Here is a 14,586-nt window from a genome sequence, read left to right as displayed (position 1 = left end):
TAAGGAGAATTCATTAACTCATTTAGATACAATTTTAAAGAAATACAATTTGTATTTGATTGTGATGAGAAATCTTATTGTCTACTCTCTTAACAACATTCATATAGAACATAAAACAGTATTACTTGTAATTTTGAAGTTAATATGGGGCATCCCTAGAACACGATTATTTTACGGCTGGAGGTTTGTAGCATTTGAGTGAATTAAATAAATCCTCCTTTTCCAACCCTGCCTTTGTTAATTACAAATCTATTTTCATTTACTATAAGCATGTTTGTTTGTTTTTGAAGTGTACATTAATCTATAACTCTGCATTAGTTTCTCCTACACAACATACTGTTCACTATTTTTAATACATTTCAAACTGTTCTCCAGAATATATCTAGTTATGATATGTTGCTATTTAAAGATATTTCATAGTTATTGACTATTCCCCATACAGTATATTTCTTGTCCGTGATTCATTTAATTTGCAACTGGAAAAATTTCTCTCTTAATTTTCCTCAACTTTTTCTTTTCCTTACCCCATTTCCCTCCTTCTTGTGAACAACCTGTTTCTTTCTATATGTATAACTCATTTTCTGTGTTGTTAAGCTCATTTGTTTAAAATTCCAAATGTGAATAAAATCATTCAGCATTTGTCATTCCCTTTCTGACTTATTTCAGTTATCATATTACACTCTTGGTCTACCCATTTGTTGCAAATGACAAAAACTTAATCTATTTAGAGTTGAATAATAACCCATTGTATTTTTATGTGAGTGTGTATACATATATATATATATATATATATATATATATACTGCATATATATATAGTTTCTGTGTGTATGTATATATATATAAATATAGGTAAATCTGTAGTTAAATGGGTAGATATATATTTTATAAACACATATCTTCTTTATCCATCATATTTTGAGCAATTAATTTGCTTGTATATCCTGTCTATTGTGAATAATGCTGCAGTGAATATATGGTTGAATTTATCTCTTCTAATTAGTGTAATTATTTTCTTGGAATTAGTATCCAGATATGGAAATGTAGAATTATACTTCATTTTTATTTTTAGATAAATTTCCATGTTGTTTTCCACAGTGGCAGCAATTATTTCCATTCACTCCAGCAGTGCATCAGGGTTGTTTTTCTTACATCCTCACCAAGACTTATGTTTGTTAACTTTTTGATAATAGTCATTCTGACAGGCGTGACATAAAATCTCATTGTGTTTTGGACTTGCATTTTTCTGATGGTCAGTGATGTTGATCAGTTTCATGTGCCTGTTGGTTACCTTTCCCCCACTGTATATTCATTTTTGTAATGGGCTAAATGACCATAAGTGTCTGATTTCATTTTCAGGCATTCTTTGTGTTCTAATATTCTGCTTGTTCTCTGTCACTACTGTATTCTTTTTATTACTGTAGTTTTGTATTATAGTTTAAAATGAGGGACAGTGATATATCCTCTTTGTTCTTTGTCAAATTTTTTTGTGTTTTCAGTCTGTTTGTATTCTTTTCTTTCTTTTTTTTTTAGTTATTTCAATTCTTTTGTGTTTACATGTAAATTTTTGAATGATTTATTGTAAGTGTCTGAAAATGCCCTTGGTATTTTGATAGGCACTGAATTTAATTTGTGCATTTTCTTGGCTTATGCTGTCATTTAAAAAATATATTTTTCCTCACCTATGAACACACTTTATCCTTTCATCTGTTTGCATTATCTTCAATTTCTGTTATAAATATTTTGTACTTTTCTGAATACAGGTCTTTTACCTCCTTGGTTGGATATATTTTTTGATTTTTTTTTGTAATGCAACTGTAAATGAGACAGTTCCCTCACTTTCTGTATAATTTAGCTTCTTTTTAGTGTGTAGAAATGCAAGATTTCTCTATGTTAATTTTACATTTGGAAATTTTGCCAAATTCATTGATAAGCCCTAGTAGTATTGTGGCACCATTTATAGGATTTCTGTTTAAATTATGTCATCTGCAAGCAGATACTTTTACTCCTTTTCTTAATTAGCTATATTTTACTTACTTTTATTTTGGATAACTATGGCTAGAATTTCCAATACTATAACTAATAAAAGTGGTAAGAGTGAGCATTCTTCTCTTCTTCCTGCTCTTATTGGAGATGCTTTAAGCTTTTAATCAGTGAGTGTCATGTTAGCTGAGTTCTTGTGATATAAGACCTTAACTGTGTTGAGGTATGTTTCCTCATGCTCACTTTGAGGAGGAATATATTCATAAATAGATACTCAAATTGTCAAAACATTTTTTGACTCTATTAAGGTGCCCATATAAATTTTATTCTTCAGGTTGTTAGTGTGGTGTATGATACTGAAAAATTTGTGGGCATTGAATCAATTTTTCATCCCTGGAATAAAATGGACTTAATCATAATGTATAATCCTCTTAATGTATTGTTTGATTTGCTGATAATTTAGTGATGATTTATGCATCTATGCTTATCAGTAGTATGTAACCTGTAATTTTTTGAGGTATTTGTTCCAGTTTTAGTAGTAGTGTGATACAGAAATTTGGGGTTGGAAGCCTCCATTCCTCTCGAAAATTTTGGAATATGTTGAGAAGTATAGGTGATAGCTCTTCTTTAAATGTTTGGCAGAAATCACCTGTGAAGCTGTCTAGGCCTGGAATTTTGTTTCTTGGGAGATTTTGTTTAATTACTGATTCAATTTCATTAGTGATAATCTGTTCATATTTTCTTACTCATTCCATTCTGGAGATTATTTCTTTCTTAGAAATTGTCCATTTCTTCTAGGGTTTCCATTTTTTTAGCATATTATTTGTTGTAACTTCATATGATGCTTTGTATTTCTTTGATATAGGCTGTAACTTCTCATGTATTTCTGAGCTTATTAATCTGTACTCCCTTTTTTGTTCATGTGTCTGGTTAAAGTTTATCAACATTATTTACCTTTGAAAAGCCATTATTTAGTTTGATTAAATGTTTCTGTCTTTAATCTTTATTTTATTTAATTATGTTCTGACCTTTCAGCTGTCTTTCCTTCTACTAACAAGACTGTTTATTTTCCTACAAATTTTGTTTGAAAGAATATGTTGTAAGTGAGACATTTTTCTTATTTGAGTAACTGGGATTATATTGCTATAAGCATCCCTATTAATACTGCTTTTTTTATAACCCATGGATTTTGTTTTCATTGTCATTTTTCTTTATATATTTTTCTTTGATTTATACAGCAATCCAGTTGTTGTTAATATTGTATGATTTATCCTCTACACTTTACAATTTTTCTCATGTTTTTTCTTTTAGTAAATTCCTTTTCTTACATAATTCATGTTTCTTCACAAAACAAGGAGAAAAATAATAAAATTTATACAAAAATTTGAAAGATCCAAATTTTCTAAAATTATATTTAAAAATGAGCAAAGCTGTGGGTATTATCCTCCTTGAATTTATAATGTACTACAAAGCTACAGTAATAAATGCATCAATATATGGCACTTTAAAAACACATAGATCAATGGAACAAAATAAAGAGTCCTAAAATAAACCCACACACATATGGTCAATTAGTCTACAATGAAGAATGCAAGAGTATACAATGGAAAAAAGGTAGTCTCTTCAATAAGTAGATCTGGGAAAACTGTACAATACCCGTAAAAGGAAGATTTAAGAGCACTTCCTTCCATAGTATACAACATAAGATAAAAATGGATTGATTTCCTAAATGTAAAGCCCGAAACTATACAATTTCTGACAAAGGACAGGAGCAGAAATGACTTTGAGATAAATCATGGCAATGTTTATTTTTGATCTGTCTCCAAATAAAAAAAACGAAAGGTAATATTTACAGTTTTTAGGTTACTAAGGAAAAAAATAGATGTACTATGCGATACAGGGATTCTAATTCTTGTATAAGTGTGAAGTGCAAAACCTTTTGTAGAGCAAAGAAATCTTCAACAAGAGATATGATAACAGACAGAATAGAAGGAAAAATTTCAGACAATGAAACCAACAAGATGTTAATATCCATAATAAATATATATCAAAATAGACTCAATATTTAAAAAACAAAACACCAACTTAAAAACAATTGAAAGATCTTCATGGAAAATTTTCAAAATGAGACTTGTGGATGATTTTCATGCTCATACATAGAAACATAACATTGCTATCCATTAAGAAACATAAATCAAAACCAGAATGGAATATAATCTCACAGCAACCAAAATGGCTATTAATAAAATGTCTACAAATGACAAACTTCAATAAGAATTTTGAGAAGAGGTAAACTATGTACACTCTAGGTGGAAATATAAACTGATGCATCCACTATTATAAACGTGTGGACAGTGCTCAGAAAATGAGAAATAGAAGCATTATATGTTGCAGCAATTCCAGTTTTTGTTATAAATCTGAAAAAAATGAAAACGTTAACTTAAAGTATATATTACCCCAATATTCTTTACATCATCATTTATAGTAGCCAAGGATAGAAGCACAACTCAACTGCCCATTAACAGATTATTGGCTGAAGTAGATGTGAGATATAGATAACATAATAAATTCTTAGTCATTGTCATATTAAAAAATAAAATTCTGCCATTTGGAACAATGTGACTGGACCCCGAGAGTGTTGCACATAGGAAAATAAGTCATACGGAGAAAAACACTCTACATTGTCACATGAATGAGGAAAAAAGATATAAGAAAAATAATCAAAATAAAGGAACAGGATGACTTATATATGTGTAGTGTACCAAGTAGTGGTTTCCTGTGGGGACAGAGCAGAAGGATGGAGAAGACAGATATGTGCAAGCTACTAGTAATAAATTAGAGAACCAACAGGGCTATATTTACAGCACAGAGAAATATTTTAATAATTTAACTGATTTTAAAGGGATTATAGGGTTATATTATAGTAAAATGTGCATGTAGGTGGGAAACATGTTAAAAAAAAAAACAGGGAAATCAAAATATTTTGTAGTAATATGATATTAAGGTAGCTGATTTATTCAATTTCTATACTGTTTTCATAATGTCCTTGGTAGAATTTAAGCTTTTAATTGAAAAATTATACACTTTTAAAAGTGACATAAGTTTAAACAATTTTTGTCTCTCCCCTTATATCTACAGTCACTAAAACGTACACATCACAACAAAAATAAATACAACACAAAGGAATACTCTAGAATGCACGTGAATAGGTAGTTTGGTGGACTAAAACACACAAAAGAGGCTAAACTGTGGGAAGAGCAGATCTGGTGTATGCAACCAAGGCCCCCTGACTAGGATATATGAGTCCTCAATTTCAGAGAACCTAGTAGAAACAGGGTCTCAGTGGTTCACACAGCTTCGGACTCCAACTGCACCAGCACTCATGGTCACATGTAACTAGGAGGGAGCCACAATGGAGACAGAAATTCCATCCTTCAGACACTCAGACATTAATGAAACTGTCCCTACACCCCATTCACAGTGGTGGAGACAAGATACCTTGCAACACTGGACATAGGAAAGGCACTTGCCTGATTCTAAATACCCACCTGTTTTACACCTTTCCTCAATGTGTACACTTAGCCTCATGGGATATCAGATAAAAGGAAGGGTTCACCGGCCCAGTGACAAGAGTGGCATTAACTACCCGAGAAGTCTAAGAAGTGACAATGAAACCACATCTTTTATCCAGACAGTAGCGACTGGAAAGTGCCATTTTGAAATATTATCAGAGGTAGCTCAGGTAAGTAAAACCAAAACTTGTGCAATTTTGCAAACTACCAGAAAATAAAAGTAAGGACTCCAACTCCCAATCTGTTATATAGTGTCATCAGAGCAATAATTTATCAAGATCATGACCAATCACACTAACTTTATAGGGCATGCACACACACAGATACACAGACACAGACACTGACACAGACACACACGCACACGCACCTGTGCACACACACACACACACACAATATCAACCATGCAGCAAACAAACTTAAAGTCATGGTATATTGCCATATAACTAATAGAGAATCCAAATAGGTGTCATTCAGAAACTCAATACAAAAAACAAAACTATGAAAGCAGTTTAGTGAGCTCAGGAATAAATGAAATGATGATAAGGAATACATTGCCAAAGAGACTGAAACTATAAAATTACTAAAAATTATTGGAGGCAAGGAGAACTTAATAAATGAGATGAAGAATGCAACAGGAAGCATTGGATGTAGACTGTCTTTGTGGAAGAGGGATAAGCAAACTCATCAATACAAAACTAGAAATGATAGGAGAGGGCAGAGATACAAGATAATAAAAAGTGAGGAAATTCAACAGTAGCCATCAGACTTCCTCTGGAAGTGCACATTAGAGAGGAATCCTGGAGGGAGTAAAAATTTAGAAGGCAGCTGATGGTTTATTTAAAGAAATAATAGTTGATAACTTCCAGAACATGTGTAAGGAACTGATATAAAATTCCGTGAGCCAACAAAACCCAATAACTTTAAGACAAAGGGACCTCCTTCAAGATACGTCATATGCAAATTGGCAAGTCAATGACAGAGTAATATTTTAAAGGCAGCCAAAAATAGTTATTATAATCTACAAAGGAACCCCCATTAGGTTATCAGCAGATTTCTGAGCAGAAAACATAGTCCACGGGTAAATAAAATTACATTTCAAACTACTGAAATAAGAAATCACTCACCCAATAATACTTACACAGTTATCACTTAGATATAAAGTGAAAATAAAGACTTTACCAGACAAACAAACATGAATGTGATGAGAAAAACAAAACCGAGACACCTTAAAAGAGGTGCAGAATAGAAGTCTTCCAAGAAAAATAAAATGGCAAAAATGGGCAAAACATTGACCAAAATGCTAAGGAGAGACCATGAGAAATTTGCATCTGTTTCTTTCGGTATGTTTTTAAATGCTACTGTACCATATGATTTAAAGAGAGAAAAATAGGAAATCAGGGACAATGAATATAGATAATTCAAACTGGTAACATGTTCACAACAGCAAAAGAAATAATTTGAAACAGTAATCATAGAAGGTAAATAGTAAAAACTAAACAATATTAAAGGAAGATTCTATCAGCAGAAAACAGGACTAAATTATACATCAGATATTTTATTTTAATTGAAGTACTGTAGATGTACTATATTGTGTAGTTTCAGATGTACAGCATAGTTATTCTAATCATTTTGTAGATTATATTGCATTATGAATTATGACAATAATTTTAACCTACTATTATTTTAAACTATTGTGTATAACTCCATAATCTACACAGATTTTCCTTGTTGTTTTTCTCCTTTATGAATACTACTTTCTATCTGTCAATATTCAACCATTAAAAACTCTTTCCCTTCCACTTTGGTAAACATATATTATTTCCCATATCTTTGAGTCTGCTTAAGTCTTGTCTAACTAATCTCTTTACCTCTCCAACATGTCTCTATCTATCTATCTATCTATCTATCTATCTATCTATCTATCTATCTCACTACCAATCTATCATGTATTATCCTTCTATCTATCTATCTATCTATTTATCTATCTATCTATCTATCTCTCCCTCTATCTCTCTATCTATCTACCTATCTATCATTTATTATCCTTCTTTCTATCTATCTGTCATCTATCAATAGACAGCTATAGATAGATGTACACAGTTATTTGTTATTCTTTAGATTCCACATATAAATTATATTATATACTTTTGCCTTTGTCTAAGTTACATCACTAAGCACATTATTTACCAAGTCCATTCAGGATGATGAAATAGCAATGTGTTATACATTTTCATGGCTGAGTATTATTCCATTGCATATTTATAGAAACATCATATCTTCTTAAGTCCATAGTCTACTGTGGACTCTTGGATTTCTTCCTTGTCTTGCATATTATAAACAGTGCTGTCATGAATATTGGTTCTTCTCAATTTAGGTATTTTTCCCCAGATTTTTCCTAGGAGAGGTATTACTGGGTCATATGGTAGTTAAATTTTTAGATTTTAAACAAATCTGAATAGTATTTTCCAAAGAAGTTGTACCAATTTACATTTCTACTAAAGGTATACAAGGGATTTCTTACCTTCACATCTTCTCCAACACTATTTGTAGACTTTTTGATAATAGCCGTTTGTCCAGTGTGCAGTGATATCACAGTGTGGTTTTGATTTGCAATTACCTAATAATTAGTAATGTTGAGCAATTTTATCACTTGCCTGTTACGCATCTGCATGTTTTCATTGGAAAAAAATTAACTCAGTTATTCTGCTCTTGTTTTTGATTGGGTTTTTGTTTTTCACCTTGAGTTGTGTAACTTAAATCCATGTTACATCTATTAACCTACATCTATTAACCCCTGGTCACTTGCATTGTTTGCAAATATGTTCTCCAATTACACAAACTTTTCATTTCATTGATTGTGTCCTGAGCTGTACCGAAAGTTTCAAGTTTATTTAGGTCCCACTTGTTTATTTTTGCTTTTATTTCTTTTGCCTTAGGAGACTGATATAAGTAAATAATCCTATGATATATATACAAAAGTGTATCACCTATATTCCCTTCTAGCAGTTTTATACTATCAGGTCTTACATTTAGGTCCTTAATAAACTTGGAGTTTATTTTTGTATATGATGTCAGGAAATGCTCTCATTTCACTGTTTTACATGTAGATGTCCAGCTTTTCCAACACCATCCATTGACGTGACTGTCTTTTTTCCATTGTGTACTCTTGCTTTTTTTTTATCATAGATTCATTGCTCACGGCTGTGTGGAATTATTTCTAGGTTCTCTGTTTTTATTGATTATATCTCTGTGCCAATGCCATACTGTTTTTATTACTGTAGGTGTGTAGTAGAGTAAGGTATCTGGGAGGGTTATACCTCCAGATTTGTTGTTTTTTCTCAAGATCATTTTGGCTATTTTTAATGGTTTCATGTAAAATTTAGAGTTATTTATTTTCTCGTTCTTTGGAAAATACTACAGCTTTGTAACAGGAATTGCACTAAATCTGTAGGTTTCTTTGTGTAGTACGGCCATGTTAACAATATGAACTCTTTAAATCCAAGAGCAGAAGACATCTTTCCATTTCTTTGAATCATTTTTAATTTCTTTGTCAATGTTTTATAATTTTCAGTGTTTAGAACTTTCACATATGTGGTTACATTTATTCGAAGCTTTTTGGGGGTAAGGGGTTTTAAATATTATTGCTTTCAACGTCCATTTTATGGTATCTCATGATTAATGTGGAGAAATGCAAGAGACTTCTTTACATTAATTTTGTACCCAGCTACCTTGATGAAATTATTTATTGTTCATAATAGTCAGTGTGGAGCCCCTAGGACTCTCTATGATGATTGTTATGTCATCAGTACTGGTGACAATTTTGACTATTTCTTTCCATTTTGCATTTCTTTTTCTTCTTTTTCTTTTCCTTTTCCTTTCTTCTATTACTATTGAACAGAATTGGTGAGAGTAGGAATCCTTGTCTTGTTCCCGTATTCACCCAGAAGTCTTTTACACTTTCCCCTGAGTATTATAAATTGTCATAAATGACCTTTAGTATGTTGAGAGGTGATCCCATTTTACTTAATTTCATGAGAATTCTGATGATGAATGTATGTTGAATTTTGTCAAATGCTTATACTTTGTGTATTGACATGGTCTTGTGAATTTTGTCCTTCCTTTATTAGATAAGTGTCATGCTGATTAACTTGTGTATGTTAAACCATCCTTGAGACTCTGAAAGGAACCCAGCTGATCATCATGTATAAACCTTTCTAAGTATTGCTGGATTCATTTGTTGATGTTTTTCTAGGATTTTTGAATTTATATCATCATTCATCAAGGATATTGCATTTTCATTTTCATTTTCTTTTTGGTAGTGTCTTTGACTGATTTTGTTATCAGGGTAATGGTGGCCTCATGGAATAACTTTGGGAATTTTCCTTCCTCCTACATTTCTTAAAATATTTGTGGGAAAAATTATTAGTAAAGGCATCCAGGCATTTTGTTCAAGGGTGTTTATAAAATTATACAATTTATTTAACTTATACTGATTGCTCTTTTCATGTTTTCAGTTTTCTCTTTATTCAGTGTTGGCGGGATGTACGTTTCTAGAAATATGTCCATTTCTTTTAGGTCATCCAGTTTGTTGTCAAGTAACAGCTCGTAGTGCTTCCATAATCTTTTTTTGTATTTCTGAAATATCATATATTATTTCTACTCTTTCATTTCTTATTTTGTTTGGGTCCACTCTCTGTGTTTCTTGATAAGCCTGGCTAAATACTTACCTGTTTTTTAATATTTTTTAAAAAAATTATATGGGTTGATTTTATGATTTGTATTTTATTTTTCAAGTATTATTTTATTTTTTTTCAACATAAGCATTAAAGATTTCTCATTCTACTGCCTTTGGGTTTTGTTTGTTCTTATTTCTTGTTATTTTGGGCAGGATGCTTCATCCTTTCTATGAGGTTTTTCTAGTTCCTTGTAGAAGTCTTGATTTGTTCTCAACTTCCCTCTTAGATTTGTCTTTGCTGCATCCCTTATGTTTTATGAAGCTGTGTTTTCATTTTAATTTATCTCCAGGTATGATTTTATTACCTCTTTGATGTCATCATTGACCTTGTTTTATTGTATTTCTTTAAAGGATGTGGTTTGACTTCTTGATAGTGCTTTTCCTATTCTTCTTTCTAGAGTTGATACACAGTTTCTTACTTTTGTGTATGGAAAAATACTTGCTGAAATCTAAATTTGCTTAAAGTTCCTGAGGCAATTTTTATGACATAATATGTGGTCAATTCCTTAGATAACATCCTGTGAACACTTGAAATGGTTATGTGTTCTAATTTTCTGATGCAGAGTCCAATAGCTCAGTTAGGTTCAAATGATCTTATATGCTATGAAGATCTCTGTTTCCTTACAGATATTCATTTTGGATGATCTGGCTATCAGAATAGTTAGGTGTTAAACTCATCTATTATTATTGTTTTATAATGAATTAAATCCTTCATGTCTAGTAAAATTTCATTTTATACTTTGGATCTATGGTGTTGGGTCCATATATAATTTAATGAGTGTAATACCCTATTTTTTATTGATCAGTTTTTATTTATATAGTCTCATATTTGTTTCATTTTGGCCCCTATTTAAAAACGTGTTTTGTATGAGTTGAGCATTGCAATCTGCACTCTCTTGTCATTTTCATGGAATATATTTTCCATTTATTTTCAGACTATGTTTATCTTCTACCATAAAGTGAGTCTTTTTGTTAGGGAGGCAAAGATGGTGGAGAAGAAAGATGCTCATAGGTCACCCTTTTCCTCAAATGCACCAAGACTCATATACACAGACCCACCCAGCTAACCAGAGAACCTCCAGAACTCTGACAGATCATTCTCCTCTTCAATAGTTAAGATGCAAAAAATCTGGTAGGAGAAAAGGAGGAAAGAAAGAAGAAAAGGCAAAACAGAGTGGGACAGGTCCCAAAGTGAGGGAGCAGCAAAGAAGGACTGGTGCTCATTCACTGTGTCTCCCCTCTCAAACTGAGTGATTGGCAGGATGGAGGGGGAGCCTCCAAGACTTGTACATGTACATAGTATAAGTTGACTGACAGAAATAAGTAAAATAGGCACAGAGGATCCCTGTGACACTCAGCCAAAGATGCAGCCCAGAAGCTGGGGGCAGGGCCTTGTTGCCCGAGCTGGGTGGTAGATGGGAATGGCTGCACTGTGGTGGCCCAGGGGAATGGATTTGGCTTTGTGTCATGGCTGTGGGTGCACAGGGCAGAACAACGTGGGCCCTCCATAAAACAACAGGGCAAATGTGCCCTGTGGATGAAAGGGTGCATTCCCCATCTCTGAAAATCCACAAAAGTTTCTAGGTGAAGATAGCTGGGGCTCAGACACAGCCACCATACCTTCTGGTGCTTTACAACCATGTGGCAGCAGGTGCAAAACCTGCATCTACGCCTAAGGAATTAGCTGCCTCAAGGGCCAGACTGAGACTTGTCTACAGACTGAGGCACATATTATACTACTATCTGGTTCCTCAGAGAACTTGTCTGCCAAGACAAACAAGGAGCTGGATTTTGGCCCAGACCAGGTACAGGGCTCTTCCTCAGTCTTCCCTCAGCCCACTTCTGGTGTGCAAACCTTAGGCAGAGCATACAGTGGCACAGAGCAGCAGAGTGATCAGCAACCTGGGGGGGAGGATGGCCCCTCAAATTTTGGGCTGGAATACAGCCCCTGACCATTGGGCTGATAGAGGTCGTGATGCCCAATCCTGCCTGGTCAGTCTGCAACATCTGACTGCAGCATCGGGCAGGGCAGTGACAAGCCAGCCCAGAGTAAAGAGATCTTCATCAGACCCAGTGTTGGGTGTAGGATCGATCTGCTTGCTGACCTGCCCTGGGAGAAGAACAGATGAGGGCTCCAATGGAGGGCCTCTGGAAACAACAACCTGAGCTTCCAAATCAGGATGAATAAAGAAGGAATTCACATTAAATGTACATAGTATCCAGGAGGACACTGAGGACCCCCTTGTATTAATCTGTTTTTACCAGTTCCATTTTCTATTACACTCTTAATTTTTACTTCTTATTGAATTATATATACCCCAATTTTAATCCCTTTGAAATTTTTTAAAATATATTTATTATTATTATTTTTCATAACTCTGTTTCAAATTCTTTTCTATTATTCATTATACAATGTCTTCAAACATTTATTTATCCCTTATTTAAAATTCTTTATCTTTCTCTCTCTTTTATATCTTTTCTAAGTTGTATAACTACATAGGCTTTGGGTAGTTAAACTCCTTTAGGACCACAGTAGGTAACTGATACTCCAAAAACCACAGTGCCAGAGAGGTAGTAGAAATTTGAAGAAGCATAGAAACAATTCCCTATTAAAAGAACAAGAGAAATCCCCTGAAAGAATGATCAGTGAAATAGTCATCAATATCCAACTTGATCAAGATTTCAAAAACGGAGTGATCAAAGTACTGAAGGTAATAAAAGAGATAGTGTTTAGAGATATAAAATATGTCAAAAATGAAATGGAAGCTTTAATGAAGTGTCAAGTAGAATAGGTAAACATGTTGACTGAGATGAGGAATGATTTAAAGGTGTAGCAAAGCTGACTAGATAATGCAGAGGAATGAATTAGTGACTTAGAAGACACGACAATAGAAAGCACCCAATCAGAAGAGCTACAAGAGGAACAATGAGAAACAATTGAAAAAAGCTCAAGAGACCTATGAGATAATAGAAAGCATGCCAATCTTGGCATGATAGAAGTCCCAGAAAGGGAAGAAAGATCAAAGGGGATTGCAAAGTTTTTCTAGAAATCATCACTGAGAACTTCCAAAATTTAAAGAAGGAATCACATATCCAAATACAGGCAGCACAGAGTGTCCCAAACATCAAGAACACAAATACACCCACACCAAGACATATAATTAAGATGGCCATAGTCAGGGATAAAGAAATGATCCTAAAGGCAACAAGAGAATGGTAAAGTGTGAGGTACAAGGGAATCCCTATAAGGCTACTAGCTGATTTCTACACAAACACTACAGGCCAGAAGGGAGTGGCAATGCATATTCAAAATCCTGAATGAAAAAAATTAAATACTGTAGGATACTTTGACCAGCAATGCAATTCTTTTTGGTAAAGGTAGAAATAAAGGATTTCACAGATAAGAAAACCCTCAAGAGTTTAGCAACACTAGACCCATGCTAAAATAATTACTGAAAAGTCTTCTCTAAAGAGAAAAGCATCAGGATGCCACAGAAATGTGATACTCACAGCTGGAAAGGTGATAAGTCATGAATGACAAATAAAATAAATACAAAATTTTAAAAGAAGTCATACAAATCATTGAGATTGGAAGAGGGAGGCAGGAAAATACAGAATTTTTTTTTTTGGTCTTTGATTTTAAATTTTTTGTTCTCAGATAGGATAGGTTTGAGATCATCTAACTATCCGTTTAATAAAAGCAGTTATTGTAATGGTCTAATTGACTTATAAAAAAGGGAAACAAGAAGACAAAAACTTATCCGGGAGTCACTAAAACTAAATAAATTTCATGATAATACAAAGGAAAATGACCAAAACATAAAAGGAAGATAAAAGGAACACAAAGGAAATACCAAATCAACTGTAAAGATAAGGTCAAATGGCAATAAACACAAGCCTATCATCAATTATTTTAAATGTTAATAGACTAAATGCTCCAGTCGAAAGTCATAGAGTGGCAGGCTGGATAATAAAGGAAGAACCTTCAATATGCTGCATACAAGAGACCCACTTCAGAGAGTAGGACAGATATAGATTGAGAGTGAAAGGATGGAAAAGGGTATTCCATACAATTGGAAAAGCCAAAAAACAGTTGTTGCATTACTGATTTCAGACAAAATACTCTTTAAAACAAAGGCCATAAAGAAAGATAAAGAAGGACATTTTATAATGATTGAAGGAGTGATACAATTTGAGAATAGCCCACTTGTTAATACATACGCACCAAATACAGGAGCACCTAAGTACATAAAATAGTTACTAACAGATATAAAGGGGGATTCATATTTGGAGATTT

Source organism: Vicugna pacos, chromosome 31 (genome assembly GCF_048564905.1).
Source record: "Vicugna pacos chromosome 31, VicPac4, whole genome shotgun sequence".
Lineage (NCBI taxonomy): Eukaryota > Metazoa > Chordata > Mammalia > Artiodactyla > Camelidae > Vicugna > Vicugna pacos.
The sequence above is the reverse complement of the archived record's forward strand: the minus strand, read 5'-3'. Positions refer to the sequence as shown.